Source organism: Lonchura striata, chromosome 6, assembly GCF_050655825.1.
Source record: "Lonchura striata isolate lonStrDom1 chromosome 6, ASM5065582v1, whole genome shotgun sequence".
Lineage (NCBI taxonomy): Eukaryota > Metazoa > Chordata > Aves > Passeriformes > Estrildidae > Lonchura > Lonchura striata.
The window spans coordinates 40,659,916-40,673,042 of NC_140708.1; the positions used below are offsets into that span (position 1 = coordinate 40,659,916).

Genomic DNA, 13,127 nt, shown 5'->3' on the forward strand with positions numbered 1-13,127 from the left:
CCTGGGCACCCTTTTGCTCCACTTCTCTTTTCCTGCTGGGTCTGAGCACAGAGCAAGCAGCAAGCCATGGCTTTGAGGAGCAGAGCATCAGACTCTGGCAGTGCTTTTCCCCAAGGGATGCCAGATGAGCTCACTGAGACTTCCAGCAGCTCGCCCTGCTGGTAGCCAGCCAGCTGGGTGGCAGAGCTGGGCCCCAGCTTGGCCGAGAGCACTGCTGGGGGCACAGCACCCTGGGGACAGCCTCGCCAAGGAAGGGTCAGTCCCATGGCCCAGGATGGGATCAGCACCCTGGGGACAGCCTCGCCAAGGCAGGGTCAGTCCCAGGGCCCGGGATGGGATCAGCACCCTGGGGACAGCCTTGCCAAGGCAGGGTCAGTCCCAGGGCCCGGGATGGGATCAGCACCCTGGGGACAGCCTTGCCAAGGCAGGGTCAGTCCCAGGGCCCAGGATGGGATCAGCACCCTGGGGACAGCCTCGCCAAGGAAGGGTCAGTCCCATGGCCCGGGGGGGGTCATGCCCACAGCCCCTCAGCCCAGGGCCATGGGGACATTGGTCTGCTCACCCCGCTGTGCTCCAGACACTCCCAGCACCCTCCCTCCAGGCTTCTGTCGCCCGCCGGGCACCCTCTGGCTGACAGGGAGAAGATCCTAGGGCTGGGTTTTGTCACCAGAACTTTCACAGAATGGTAGAGAAGCTCATTATTGGCTTCCACGCTGGATCAGCTTTAAAAGAATAGTAATTTAAATCACTAGTAAATGCTGGGTTTGGTGATCACTAAGAAACCAAGCCAAGAGAGATGCTGGGAGTCTGTTTGCTCCAGTTTTCTATTCCAGAATATTCTGGAGCATCCATATATCAGAATTTATTCTCAGATATTTTCTTTTACCATTGAGGACATGAAAATCCAGCAGTTTGTAATTGCAAAGTGGCTGTTTGCAAACAGGAGCAGCACAGTGGGTCTGAAACCCGTCTCCACATTCATGATCAATGCAAATTAGTTGGAATGGGAGTTGATTAAAGGGACAAAGTCAGTGTCCATCTGAGTTTCAGACTGGGTTTCTCTGATAACATCCATCCATATTTCCTTTAAATTTACTTTATTCTACATAGGACTTCATGGAAAAGAGATAAGAAATAGCTGCTCTCCCAGGGCGGGCACACACGAGTACAGTCACATTGGTTGTTACATATTAAGCTCCTTCATGTTCAGTATTAAAGTCAGTGGAACATTTCTTCCTGGAATACTTTCAGTGGGAGGGTGAATCTTTCACTAAATTGTGCTTCTAAAAAGGTAATTTGAAATGAAAGATTGAAAATCAGAGTTTCATGCTGAGATTTCAAGCTGCTGGGACAGCTCATGCTGCAGCAGCGCTGTGCCTGGAGTGCTGCTCTCTGCAAATCCTTCCTGCGGGAGAACATTCCCAGTGTTCTGATGAGCTGGAAAGTTCTGGCTCAGGACCCCTGGCCAGCGGCCCAGCAGAGGCTGTGTGACCCGGGGCACCCTGTGTCCCCGCTCAGCTCCCACCTCCTGAGCACCCAGCGGGGTGACTCTGACCCCGAGGGATAAAATATTCCCTGGGCTGCAGGGGCACCTTCCTAAGCAGAGATTTGTGCTCGAAGCACCTGACGATGTCCTGATGCTGAATGGGGCTGCTGGTGTTCTAGCTCTCAGGATGGGATGGAGAAACATTGGAGGGAGAAAAATAAACAAACAAACAAAACCAAACAAAAAACACCCTAAAATTTCAGAGCAGCTGTTGGTAGCTTAGTGCTGATATTTTACCTGCTGGATTCTGTAAAGGGTGCAAGGACAGGACCCGTTTTTATGGCATCATGAGGAATCTGCCTCTTCCTTGTATTTTCCATGGGTATTCAGCTTTTGGAGATGTCTGAAACTGAGGGACTGTGGCAAAGGCACACAGCTGGTTCTCACAGGTTTTTATCACTACCAAAAAGATCTGTAGAGGAACTTGTCTCACTAAATTTGTGGTGCTCTTTGGCTGGGAAGGAAGGCCGGCCCTTGGTATTACAGCCTGGATCAAATTGTGCTCCCTCTCCAATTTGTGCAGTAAAATGCTAAATATACTGAAAGGCTCTTTCTCATGGAATACATGACAAAGCCCTTCAGTCCTGTCACCACTCTGTCACTGTCACCATGTCCCAGAGCTTTGGGTCAGTCAGAGGTTTCTGGTGCAGGAAAACATCCTGTTTTTCCTTTCAGCTGGATCACTGGAGGGTTTCCAGCCTGCCCGGGATCTGGAGGGATGTGAAGTGGTGGGTTTGTGCTGCTTGCACTGTTCCTGCGTGCTGGAGGGACAGGGGGCTGCCCTGAAGGCATAAATCAGAGTGCCCTGGGTGCCTGGCTGCCAGAGCAGCCCTGCCAGGCTGTGCCCAACCTGCCTGACCTTGCTTTTCCCCAGACCCAGTGAGGAGAGGCACAAAACCACTACCAACACGTTGTGGCTCTCCCAGCAAGCCTTCAGCTTCTGCAGCCTCAGCTCTGATCCTTTGGTGAGTCCATCCTGCTGGGTTGGAGCTGCACCCCATAATGTCTGGAGAAACAGGGTTCTGCTCCAGTGGCTCATCAGAACCAACCTGTGACCCAACCTGTGACCCAACCTGTGACCCAACCTGCCTGAAGCCTTCCCTGGCTCAGGCACTGCTGTGCTGGGAGCTGTGGCTGCTCACAGTTGGCTGCAGAGCGCTTCAAGCCCTTCACTGGCCCACTCTCCACAGTGAGGGGGATGCCAAGGACTTGTTCAAGTGACTGCAGCCCCCTACCACCCTGGGCTAGCATGGAACAGGATAGTGAGGGCTCCACGGTGCCAGCCCTGGCATCTCCAGCCCTGGCATCTCCCAGCATGAAGACATTCTGCTGGGACATCCCCCACTGCTCTGGGGCTTGGGTTGGCTGCTGCTCGAGTGTGCAGTGCTGAACCCAGCCCAGCAGACACAGCCCACATTAATTCAGCTGCAGTCTGGCGCACTAATACAGTCATTATTAACTATTATAAATCATTTTATGAGATTTTGATCAATAACATCTTGTGTTCTAAAAATAGACCAGGAAGACAAGAAGGCACAAAAACGTGAGAGCCAAAGAAGCTACTGTAAGTTCCTAATATATTTCATGCTATTAATTTACAAGAATACTGATGCTGTGGGGATGGAAGAATTAAATTGCAGCTGCGGGATGAAATTTCAAATGAGGTAATGTTTTTCTCCAAATGGTTTGGAGCAGAACCTGTGCTGGCTCTCCTGGAGGCTACATTTCACTTGTAAAATTCAGGTATGCATGCAAAGGGCAGCACTGCAGCCCTGGCTGTGTCACAGCCGTGTTGCTCAGGCACTGAGAATCTGTTTTGTCTCATGGCTGAGCTGGGTGAGCGCAAGGCACAGCCGGGGAGCCCTGCTGGGGGTGCCGCAGGGATCCCATGCAGGGAGCAGGGACAGGGGCCATGCAGCTCCTGGGCAGCCGCAGGATGTGTGCCTGCAGCACTGCCGAGCACCAACCCGTGTCCCCAGGTGCCACATCCACATGGCTTTTTAATCCTTTCAGGGATAAGGGCTCCACCACTGCCCTGCCAGCAGTGCCGGAGCAGGACAGCCCTTTCTGGGAAGAAATTTTCCCTAATATGCAACCTAGATTTTCCCTGGGACAACCTGGGGCCGTTTCCTCTTGTCCTGTTGCCTGTTCCTCGGTAGAAGAGGCCCCAGATATTCCCATGAAACCCACAGGGACCGCAGTGAGCTCTTACACCAGTGAGAAACCAGGCAGTGAGGGAAGCTTAGGAGGTTTGTTAAAGTCCCTGAACAGAAAGTTTCAGGGTTGTTGGGCAGGGTTGGTTAGAGCTGTTGGACAGAATCTTTGTTTTCTGCCCGGTAATCAGACTTGATGAACAGATGGCTCTTCGGAGCCCAGGGGCTGGTGAGAGTGTGGGGCTGCGTTTGAACTGAAGGTGCCAATTCTCGCAGCTGGAGCAGATGTGGCTAATTCCGGAGGGGACCCGGGAAGCGCCGCCCGTGCTCGATGGAGGCGGCGGCCGGGCTCGGCTGTGCCGAGCGTCCCATCTCCTGGCAGCCCCGGGAACAGCAAGCGGCGGGCTCGGCAAGCAGGACGCCGCGGGAGTGCCCGGAAAGCACACTCCGCGTTTTTGTTTTATTTACACTGCCTGATAATCCTTTGGAAAATGCCGGCTTTGGTTGTTTCTTTGTTTGCTTGTGTCTTTGTTGTTTGGGTTTTTTGTTGTTTTTGTTTTTCAAGTTTTGAGTTTTTTAGGGTTTTTTTGGTAGAGAGGGAAGAGTAGTTTGACTTCCTCTCCTGACTCCCAGATGCCGGAGCAGAGCTCGGTGGCTGTCAGAACTCTCCCAGAGGCTGGAGCAGAGCTCGGTGGCTCTCAGAACTCTCCCAGTTGCCAGAGCAGAGCTGGGTGGCTGTCAGAACTCTCCCAGATGCCGAAGCAGAGCTCGGTGGCTGTCAGAACTCTCCCAGATGCCAGAGCAGAGCTGGGTGGCTCTCAGAACTCTCCCAGAGACTGGAGCAGAGCTCGGTGGCTCTCAGAACTCTCCCAGACGCTGGAGCAGAGCTCGGTGGCTCTCAGAACTCTCCCAGAGACTGGAGCAGAGCTCGGTTGCTGTCAGAACACCCCCAGACGCTGGAGCAGAGCTCGGTGGCTCTCAGAACTCTCCCAGATGCCGGAGCAGAGCTCGGTGGCTGTCAGAACTCTCCCAGATGCCAGAGCAGAGCTGGGTGGCTGTCAGAACTCTCCCAGATGCCAGAGCAGAGCTGGGTGGCTGTCAGAACTCTCCCAGATGCCGGAGCAGAGCTCGGTGGCTCTCAGAACTCTCCCAGAGACTGGAGCAGAGCTCGGTGGCTCTCAGAACTCTCCCAGACGCTGGAGCAGAGCTCGGTGGCTCTCAGAACTCTCCCAGATGCCAGAGCAGAGCTCGGTGGCTCTCAGAACTCTCCCAGAGGCTGGAGCAGAGCTCGGTGGCTCTCAGAACTCCTCCCCAGGCCCTGGAAGCTCGCAGCCCCGCAGGCTCTGCTCGGGGAGCCGCTCCCACAGCAGAACCGCAGCTGGAGCCGGGCTCTGCGGGTCCCGGCTCGGCGGGAGCCGCAACCCAGACCAGAACCGAGTACGTCCTGCAGAGCTCCTCAGGAGGACCTGGGCCCTCGACCTGCTGGGGCTGTGGTGGTGCCAAGGCCCCCCACACTTCCCTTGCCTGCCAGCTCTGTGCTCTCGGCCGCAGTGCCCAGCTGTGCCAGCTGTGCCAGCTGAGACGTGGCCGGTGGCCATGTGGGTACCCGATGTCACGCCACCCACCCGGGCTGCTCCTGCTGCCACCCACCTGCCTTCAGGAGGTGTTTGGTGGCTGCAGTGCCACCTCCTTGAGCAGAGGCATGTCCTGCTCAAGGAAAATGCTGTGTTCTGGCAGCATTTCGAAAGAACATTTTAACCTTTGGTGAGTCTCCCGGTAGGAAATAGCAACTGCATCTCATCTTGTCCCGAGAGGAAAGGTTCTCAGAGCTCCTGTCCCCGTGGCTGTTGGATTTGTTATCCCGGAGCGTGACAGGCACGCTGGCACAGCCATGGAAACAGAGCCTGTGAGGGCTCTCGTGCCCACCCACCCATCACCGTGGGAAGGGGAGAGCAAGGCGTGGATGAGTTCAGGGCTGGACTTGCCTCGGCTGTGCCCGGAGCTGGTCTGCTCCTCTCTACAGACTGCTCAGCAGCACTCAGGCAGTGCTGAGACTGAAGTGGTGCCTCAGCTGCATCTGCCAAGGCAGCACTTGTCCCTGCAGTCCCTCCTCGGTGCCTCTGCAGCTGCAGCTGGCTCGGAGCACCCACCCGGGCCGGGGGATTGTGTGTGTGCGTCTGCATCGCCGCAGCTGCGCTCGGGCTGTGGAGCAGGAGCAGAAAGAACTCCCTCAGGAGACCCCCTTTTCTCTTTTTCAGGCATGAGTCTCCAGCCACAAAGCAGAACAGATAATTAAACACGAGCTTCTGCAGGCAAATGAGGTACTGAAACCCACTAATTATGTGTCTCCACCCAAAGCCCCAAGTGCAGCCAAGCTGCCCAAGTGGCTCAGACCACCCTCAGTGTGGCAGGAACCCCTCCCAGGCACACACCCACAGACAGGATTACGACTGCTGGGTCATTTTGGGAAACCCAAAGGAACAAAATGACACGTGGAAGCATTTGCAAGCGGAAATGGGGAGGCTGCAATGCACAGCAGCGTCTGCTGTGAGGGCACTGCTGCACATAGACTGGCACAGGGCACTGCCCACACACAGCACTGCACAGATTCTCCTGCTTTCTGCTCCCAGAGGCTTTGCTGGTAAAAACCTCTGTTGTTTTATGTTCCTCTGACCCACAGGACTGAAGCACCTTAGTGATATTCCGTGTGGCATTTCAAACGAAAACAAGGAGTGCTGCAATCTCACACATGGGGTCTGGCAGTAGCAGGGCACTGTGGAGCCCTGAGAGCAGCTCTGGGCTGGCAGAGCTCTGGGCTGGCCACGGCAGAAGCACGGGCAGTGGCACCCGCAGCTCCGGGGGCTGGAGAGCTCCGGGGCCTGCGCCCATCTAGCACAGCCACCCTTTCTTGTGGCTGGCCTGGCAACTGCTTGCACATCGGAGAACAATTTTGCGATAGAGCTGTGTGCTTTTAAGCTATGCTTGATATAATCATTGTGCACTTCTCTCTATTTTAGAACACAATTTGTCATGCTGTTGGGTTGACTTTTCCTTTCATGTCGTCCACAGCCAATCCGTTGGAGGGATGGATCTGATTTGAGAAACCGATCTGTCTGAGAAAAAGCACCTCCAGGTCCTGTTAGATGTGATCTCTCCCTCCGTTATCCTGGTATTTCTTATTTACAGAGCACCAAATGCAGATTTTATCAGCAGCACATGGCAAAGCACATGTGAACCTAAATCTCTCTGTGAAATGTGATCCCATGCAGCCCCAGCTCCGGGGTGCAGCTGGATGGCAGAAATGGGGAATGCTCACAAGCACGGGCACCTCAGGCCACTGCAGTGCACCTGCCACGTGCTGAGAGCTGGGAGCACAGCTGGGAAAAGGGGCTCACGGAGCCAGGCAAGAGCCAGCTGGGTCGGGCGTGCAGGAGCTGCTTCCCCAGCCGGGATGTGGCATCTGCACGTTATTGGCGTGTGCACTCGCATGCACAGCCTCAGAGCCCGCCGTGATTTACCTGCACTACAGCCAATTAACCCCTTCCCCAGCCCTCGAGCAGCAGAGTGGCTGGGGCAGCTGCAGAAGGGGCTCCTGTGAAATGAGACCCCAAAAAGCATTCCCTGCGCCAGCACGGAGCCGCCTCCGGAGCGAGCGGTGACGGAGAGCCCGTGTGGTCACTCAGGCTATGGCCACGCGTGGTCACTCAGGCTATGGCCACGTGTGGTCATTCAGTCAGGCTCTGGCCACGCGTGGTCACTCACACTGCAGCCACGCGTGATCACTCACAGTGCAGCCACGCGTGGTCACTCAGGCTATGGCCCCACATGGTCACTCAGGCTATGGCCCCACATGGTCACTCAGGCTATGGCCACGCGTGGTCACTCAGGCTCTGGGGCAGAGGAGGAGCCGCAGGAGCTTGGACTGGGAAGGAGCAGCAATGGGAGGAGCAGCAGCTCCCTTCAGTACAGAAACAGCACCTTGGAAAAGGCCTCTGCTCAAATGGTGAACATTTAGAATTTTCTTTCTCAGTTTTCTCCTTAATAATGGTTTTCTAAAACCCATGGGAACATGGGGCTGGTACTCCAGCATAAATGGACTCAAATGAATAAGAATTTTAATAAGAATTTTATCCCTTGTCATAAAAAGAATTACATGTTAACCCCACCACTTTATGTGCAAGAACTGTATTTACTACGGGCAGTTGAAGAAGAAATAAAATTCAACTTCAACCTCATTTCGATTTGCAAGTTATGAGAAATGTTTCTGGAAGGAGCTAATAAATGTGATGAATGCACCCAGCAGTAATTGATCATTTATATAAAAAATTCTGGCAAACATTTAATTCCACTATTCATTAAAATGTTGCCCTTGCATGACATAATCCATAAAAATGATCTATCTAATAACCGAGATGTCAGGGAGCTGAGATTGAGGGTGAAGGTAACCTGGGGTTCCAGGAGGCAGACTCCAGCTGCTGCTCCTCTGGTGGTTGATGGGACGGTGGCTGTGTGGCTCAGCCCAGTGTGACAGATGAGGAAGATGAGGAAGATGAGGAGCAGCCTCTCTCCCGGGCTCGAGAACATCATTTTTATTCCACATCAGCTTTGTGGTGCTGGGAAGGGCAAACACAAGTGCTGGAGACGTTTTTCCTGCCCAGCTGCTGAGCGTGGCACGTCCTGCCATGGCAGCCCTCGGCGTGTGCCCAGCCCCACTCCAGCTCAGGGCTCCCTGGGCTCCCCAGAATCGCGCGGGTGATCTTGTCACGTTCCCCTGAAGCACCTCTGGCTTCCCCGGCGGGGATGGAGGGGCCTGCCCGGGCTGTGGCTGGGGAGATCCTGCACCCAGCACCCCTGGGGCTCCAGGGCAGGCACAGGGGCAGCGCTGTGCCGGGCAGAGGTGCCCTGCCCTGGGGAAGCAGGGGCAGCGTGGGCAGCGTGGGCAGCGTGGGCAGCGTGGGCAGCGTGGGCAGCGTGGGCAGGAGCAGGCGTGGCTGCGTGGGTGCTGTGGTGGCATGGACAGTACGGACGGGCTGGGCAGGAGGAGCAGGGTGGTGTGGGGCACTGCTGGGCAGCGCTGGGCTCAGGCAGTGCCAGGGCAGCACCAGCTGGTGCCAGGGCAGAGCTTCTCACCTTGGGGTGTTCCCAGGGCTCCAGATCCCCCGCTGCTCCCAGGCCTGGGAGTCCCAGGGGTGTCAGACATGCCCGCTGCCCTGCCCTAAACCAAAACCCTCTGTAAGGCGACAAGCAAGACACTGCCTGGTAATTCTAATTAGTTGGAATGGCAGGAAGAAAATAAAACCAATTAAGGACTAATTGCAGAGTTGCCCTAATTTAGGGAGTGATGATCTGTTTCTGAGCAGATAAACAAAGGCAAAGGGTTTGTCTTTGCTGGGAGCTGCAGCACCTTGGGGAGGGACAGATCCCGTGGCCGAATCAGATTGGAAATTCAGCATTTCAACATGAGGTTTTTGGCCTTCTGTTTGTCCTTTTTTTCCAGTTTCTTTTCCTAGTAATCCTAAAAGCCATGTGGATGTGGCCTCTGGAGACACAGGTTACTGGGTCCTTAGCAGGACCAATGGTTGGACTTGATGGCCTGGGAGGGCTTTTTGGACATAAACAATTCTGTGACTTCCTACAGCAGGCCAGTGCCAATGCTGAGCTTCCTCCTCACCAGACCTTCCCAGGAATGTGCCTGCTCCCTGGCACAGGGATGTCTGCCAGGCTCCAGCACGGGCACGGTGCTCCCTGCACCGAGGTTCTGACCTGCAGGTCTGCTGTGAGAGAAGGGGTCAGGCAGCCCAGGCACCCGCCAGTGTGCCAGCATGGCACTGGAGCTTTAAATGCCAGTTCTAATCACCACTTACCCATGCCAGTGTGCCAGCATGGTGCTGGGGCTTTCAATGCCAGTTCTAATCACCACTTACCCATGCCAGTGTGCCAGCATGGTGCTGGGGCTTTCAATGCCAGTTCTAATCACCACTTACCCGTGCCAGTGTACCAGCATGGTGCTGGGGCTATAAATGCCTGCTCTAATCACCACTTACCCGTGCCAGTGTGCCAGCATGGTGCTGGGGTTTTCAATTCCTGCTCTAATTGCCAGTTACAAACCACACTGAGAGGCAGCAGGAGCCAGTCACAGGGTTGTGATGGTGGCAGAATTGCAGGCTGCACAGGAGAGGTAATACTGCCATGCAGAAATGTCCTCCACAGGATGGATTCCAGCAGGGACCACCCACCCAAAGTCAGAAATGCATCTAGGGCAACGAGGAGGCTTGGGTGGGCAGGATTGGACAGACGGGCAGCAGGAGGGAGAGGAGCTCAGAGGTGCTCAGAGGTTCTCAGAGGTTCTCAGAGGTGCTCAGAGGTGCTCAGAGGTTCTCAGAATTTCTCAGAAGTTCTCAGAGGTGCTCATAGGTTCTCAGTGGTGCTCAGAGATTCTCAGTGGTGCTCAGAGGTGCTCAGAGGTGCTCAGAGATTCTCAGAGGTGCTCAGAGGTTCTCAGCAACAGCTGGCAGAGGAGAGGACACTGCAGGGTGATGGGACAGAGTCAGCAGAGACTGCTGCAGGGGTCAGTGGGCAGTGGGAATCAAGGAATCAGAGAACATCCCGAGCTGGAAGGAAGCCCCGGGGATCACTGAGTCCAGCTGCTGGCCCTGCCTGAGAGCCTTGTCCCAGCTCTGGTCGCGTGGGCCTGTGACCATGGCAGTCCTCATTTCTCATTAACGAGCGGGCAGGTTTATTTTAACAAAATTGGTTTTTTCTCAGTTCTGTCATTTCAGAGCTTTATGAAAAGCAAACATGACTGCCCTTTTGAAGCCATTTCTATCACTATGCAATGCTACTGCAGAGCCCTGTTACAGAGAATTTATTGTCTTCAGGACAAATCCTTCCATTCGTAGAGTCGTGCATTCCCGAGAAATGTATTGTTTGAAGTCAGTGTTTTCTGGAAAACCTCAAGTCAGTTATGAGGATTAAGTGGATCATTATAATTTTGAAGTACTATGAGGGACCAAGGGGAGTAAAAGACATTCTCTGAAGAAAGCTTATTGCTGGGGCATTTCAGGCCGAGGTTGCAATGAAAGTTGACCTAATTAGACAATTTATAGATATTCAGTTACCTAATTTAAATTGGTTACAGTGTAAGGGCCAAAAAAAAATTTTCCTTTTTACTTCCCCTCTGCCAAGTCTTCTTTTTGGAAATTTATAACATTTTAAAACACCACTACAGCAGTATTCCAGGGTTTTTTTAAGGCTCCTTAATTTTAAAGCCATCACAGTGCACTTCAAACAAGGTGGAAGTCTCTCAGAGGTATTTCCAGGAGCAGATCAGGAGATCAGCTGCCACCGCTCACCCTGTGTGAAGCACCTGAAGGCACAGCAAGGGGTCCCAGGGGATTCATTGTCTTCAACCCATTTCATTCAAAGGTTCTGTGGAATTCCAGAATGGTTTCAGCTGGAAAGAACCTTAAAGACCACCTAGTTCCAAACTCCGGTTGCCTCACCTGCTCCTCGTCAGACTTGTCCCCCAGAGCCTTCTGCAGCTCTGTTGCCCTTGCTGCACACAGGTCTGAGGTCTCTTAGCCCTGGGCTCCTCCTCCAGCTCTGCAGCTGCTCCATCAAGGCGTTCAGTTCCCCTTCCCAGGGCCTCTTTGTTCACTCGTGTTTAGGGAAGTCAGCCTGGAAGTCAGGCTGGAGACGGGCATTAGAGGTGGCGTGGTGCCATTTGGGACTCCTGACAGACGCACTCGGTCGTGAGCTCGGTGAGCTTTTCTCAGCGCCGGCGCGGGGAGTGCTGTGACCTGCCCGGGTCAGGCGTGTGCCAGGGGGCTCCAGGCACAGAGGAGGTGAGGCAGCTGTGGCACTGGGGAGCAGCCCGCTGCAGGTGCACGCCCCGGGCCTCGTTAGTCTGTTCAGTGACCCTGTTTGAAATCTGCCTTTTTCTCTGCAGGAGGAGCTGGTGCAGCCGTGCAGTCACGGGCTGCAGGTGCTGCGGGAGCAGCTTCAGTGCTGCCAGAGGCCCTTGTGATAAGCAGCCATTCCGTAACACGACCCGTAACATTGAAATGCTGCAAGGGCAGCAGCTGACAGCACGGATTAACTCAGCCCTGAGGAACGGGCATTATTTCCTCTGCACTGCACTCTGTGGGAGCCCAGGCCAAGCCCTGATATGGCTGAGCCCGGGCTGCTTGGGTCCGGGTCCAGTTCGACTGGCCAAGGGCGAAAGTAAAAGAAACCCTGGCTGATGCTTCACTCCAGTCCTTCCAGAGTCAGGTGGCTGAGGGGATCACAGTGAAACAGCAAAGGGCAGCTGGGCTGAAATGGGATGGAAGAGCTGCAGCCTTGGAGCAGCAGGAACCCCTGGCAGAGGCTCCTCCATGGAAGAACAGGAGGAACAGCAGGAACAGCAGAAGAACAGGAGGAACAGCAGGAACAGCAGAACATGAGGAACAGCAGAACGGCAGAACAGGAGGAACAGCAGAACAGCAGGAACAGCAGAACATGAGGAAGAGCAGAACAGAAGAACAGGAGGAACAGCAGGAACAACAGAAAATCAGGAACCGGAGGAACAGCAGAACAGCAGAAAATCAGGAGCAGCAGGAGCAGCAGGAGCAGCAGGAACAGCAGGAACAGCAGAACAGCAGGAACAGCAGAACAGCAGAAAATCAGGAACAGCAGGAACAGCAGGAGCAGGAGGAACAGCAGAACAGCAGGAGGAGCAGCAGGAACAGCAGAAAATCAGGAGCAGCAGGAGCAGCAGGAACAGGAGGCCCCTGCAGTGCCTGGCTGCAGGCTCCAGCAGCTCCCAGCCCAGCACTGCTCTGTGCCCAGTGCCCCAGCACGGGGCTCAGCAGCACCTCGTGCCAGCGGGGCCGGAGCTCTGCCTGCTCACACAGCCGGACAGCAGTGCAGGGACAGGGGAGCAGGAGGCAGGAGGATGCTGGCAGCCAGGCCAGGAGCATTGATTTCCTGAAGCTGCTCAGCAGCTTTCATGGAATCTGCATTGCTTGGAGGCATTCTGTAAACAGACAGCTGCCATTTTCTGATTCTACTAACACACCTTAAAATTAGATTTTCTATTTTGCAGCTGTATTGGTAGTGCAATTTACAGCACAAATACCCCTTTTGTTCTGAAAAGTGACTTCCTAGCTTTCATTTGAGGGTTTGGTGCATGGCAGCTGCTGTGGAAGACCTAGATTTAGAAAAGACCTTGAAGTTTTGCTGTCCCTCAGCCCCCAAGGAGATCTGAGGGAGCTGAGGCCACTGGGACTGGCCAGAATAGCAGGACACAGCGAGAGGGAACTAAAAGCTGGCTTAATGCTGGAATATCCAGCTGGTGTTTCTAATCTGCAGGGCATTACATTGATCCCCTGAGCAGCGTGTGGGGGGCTGTAATCCCTTTATGTAACCCTTGAGGAGGAAGCACTTAC

The 13,127-nt window shown here is 54.5% G+C and overlaps 1 long non-coding RNA gene across 1 annotated transcript; it reads left to right on the forward strand.

Moving 5' to 3' along the window:
- Window positions 1-4,705: 4,705 nt before the first annotated feature.
- Window positions 4,706-7,994, forward strand: LOC146767100 (uncharacterized). The gene is made up of 2 exons (XR_014956210.1): window positions 4,706-6,020; window positions 6,769-7,994. It is a non-coding gene; the product is annotated as an uncharacterized LOC146767100 (long non-coding RNA).
- The last annotated feature ends 5,133 nt before the right edge of the window (window positions 7,995-13,127 follow it).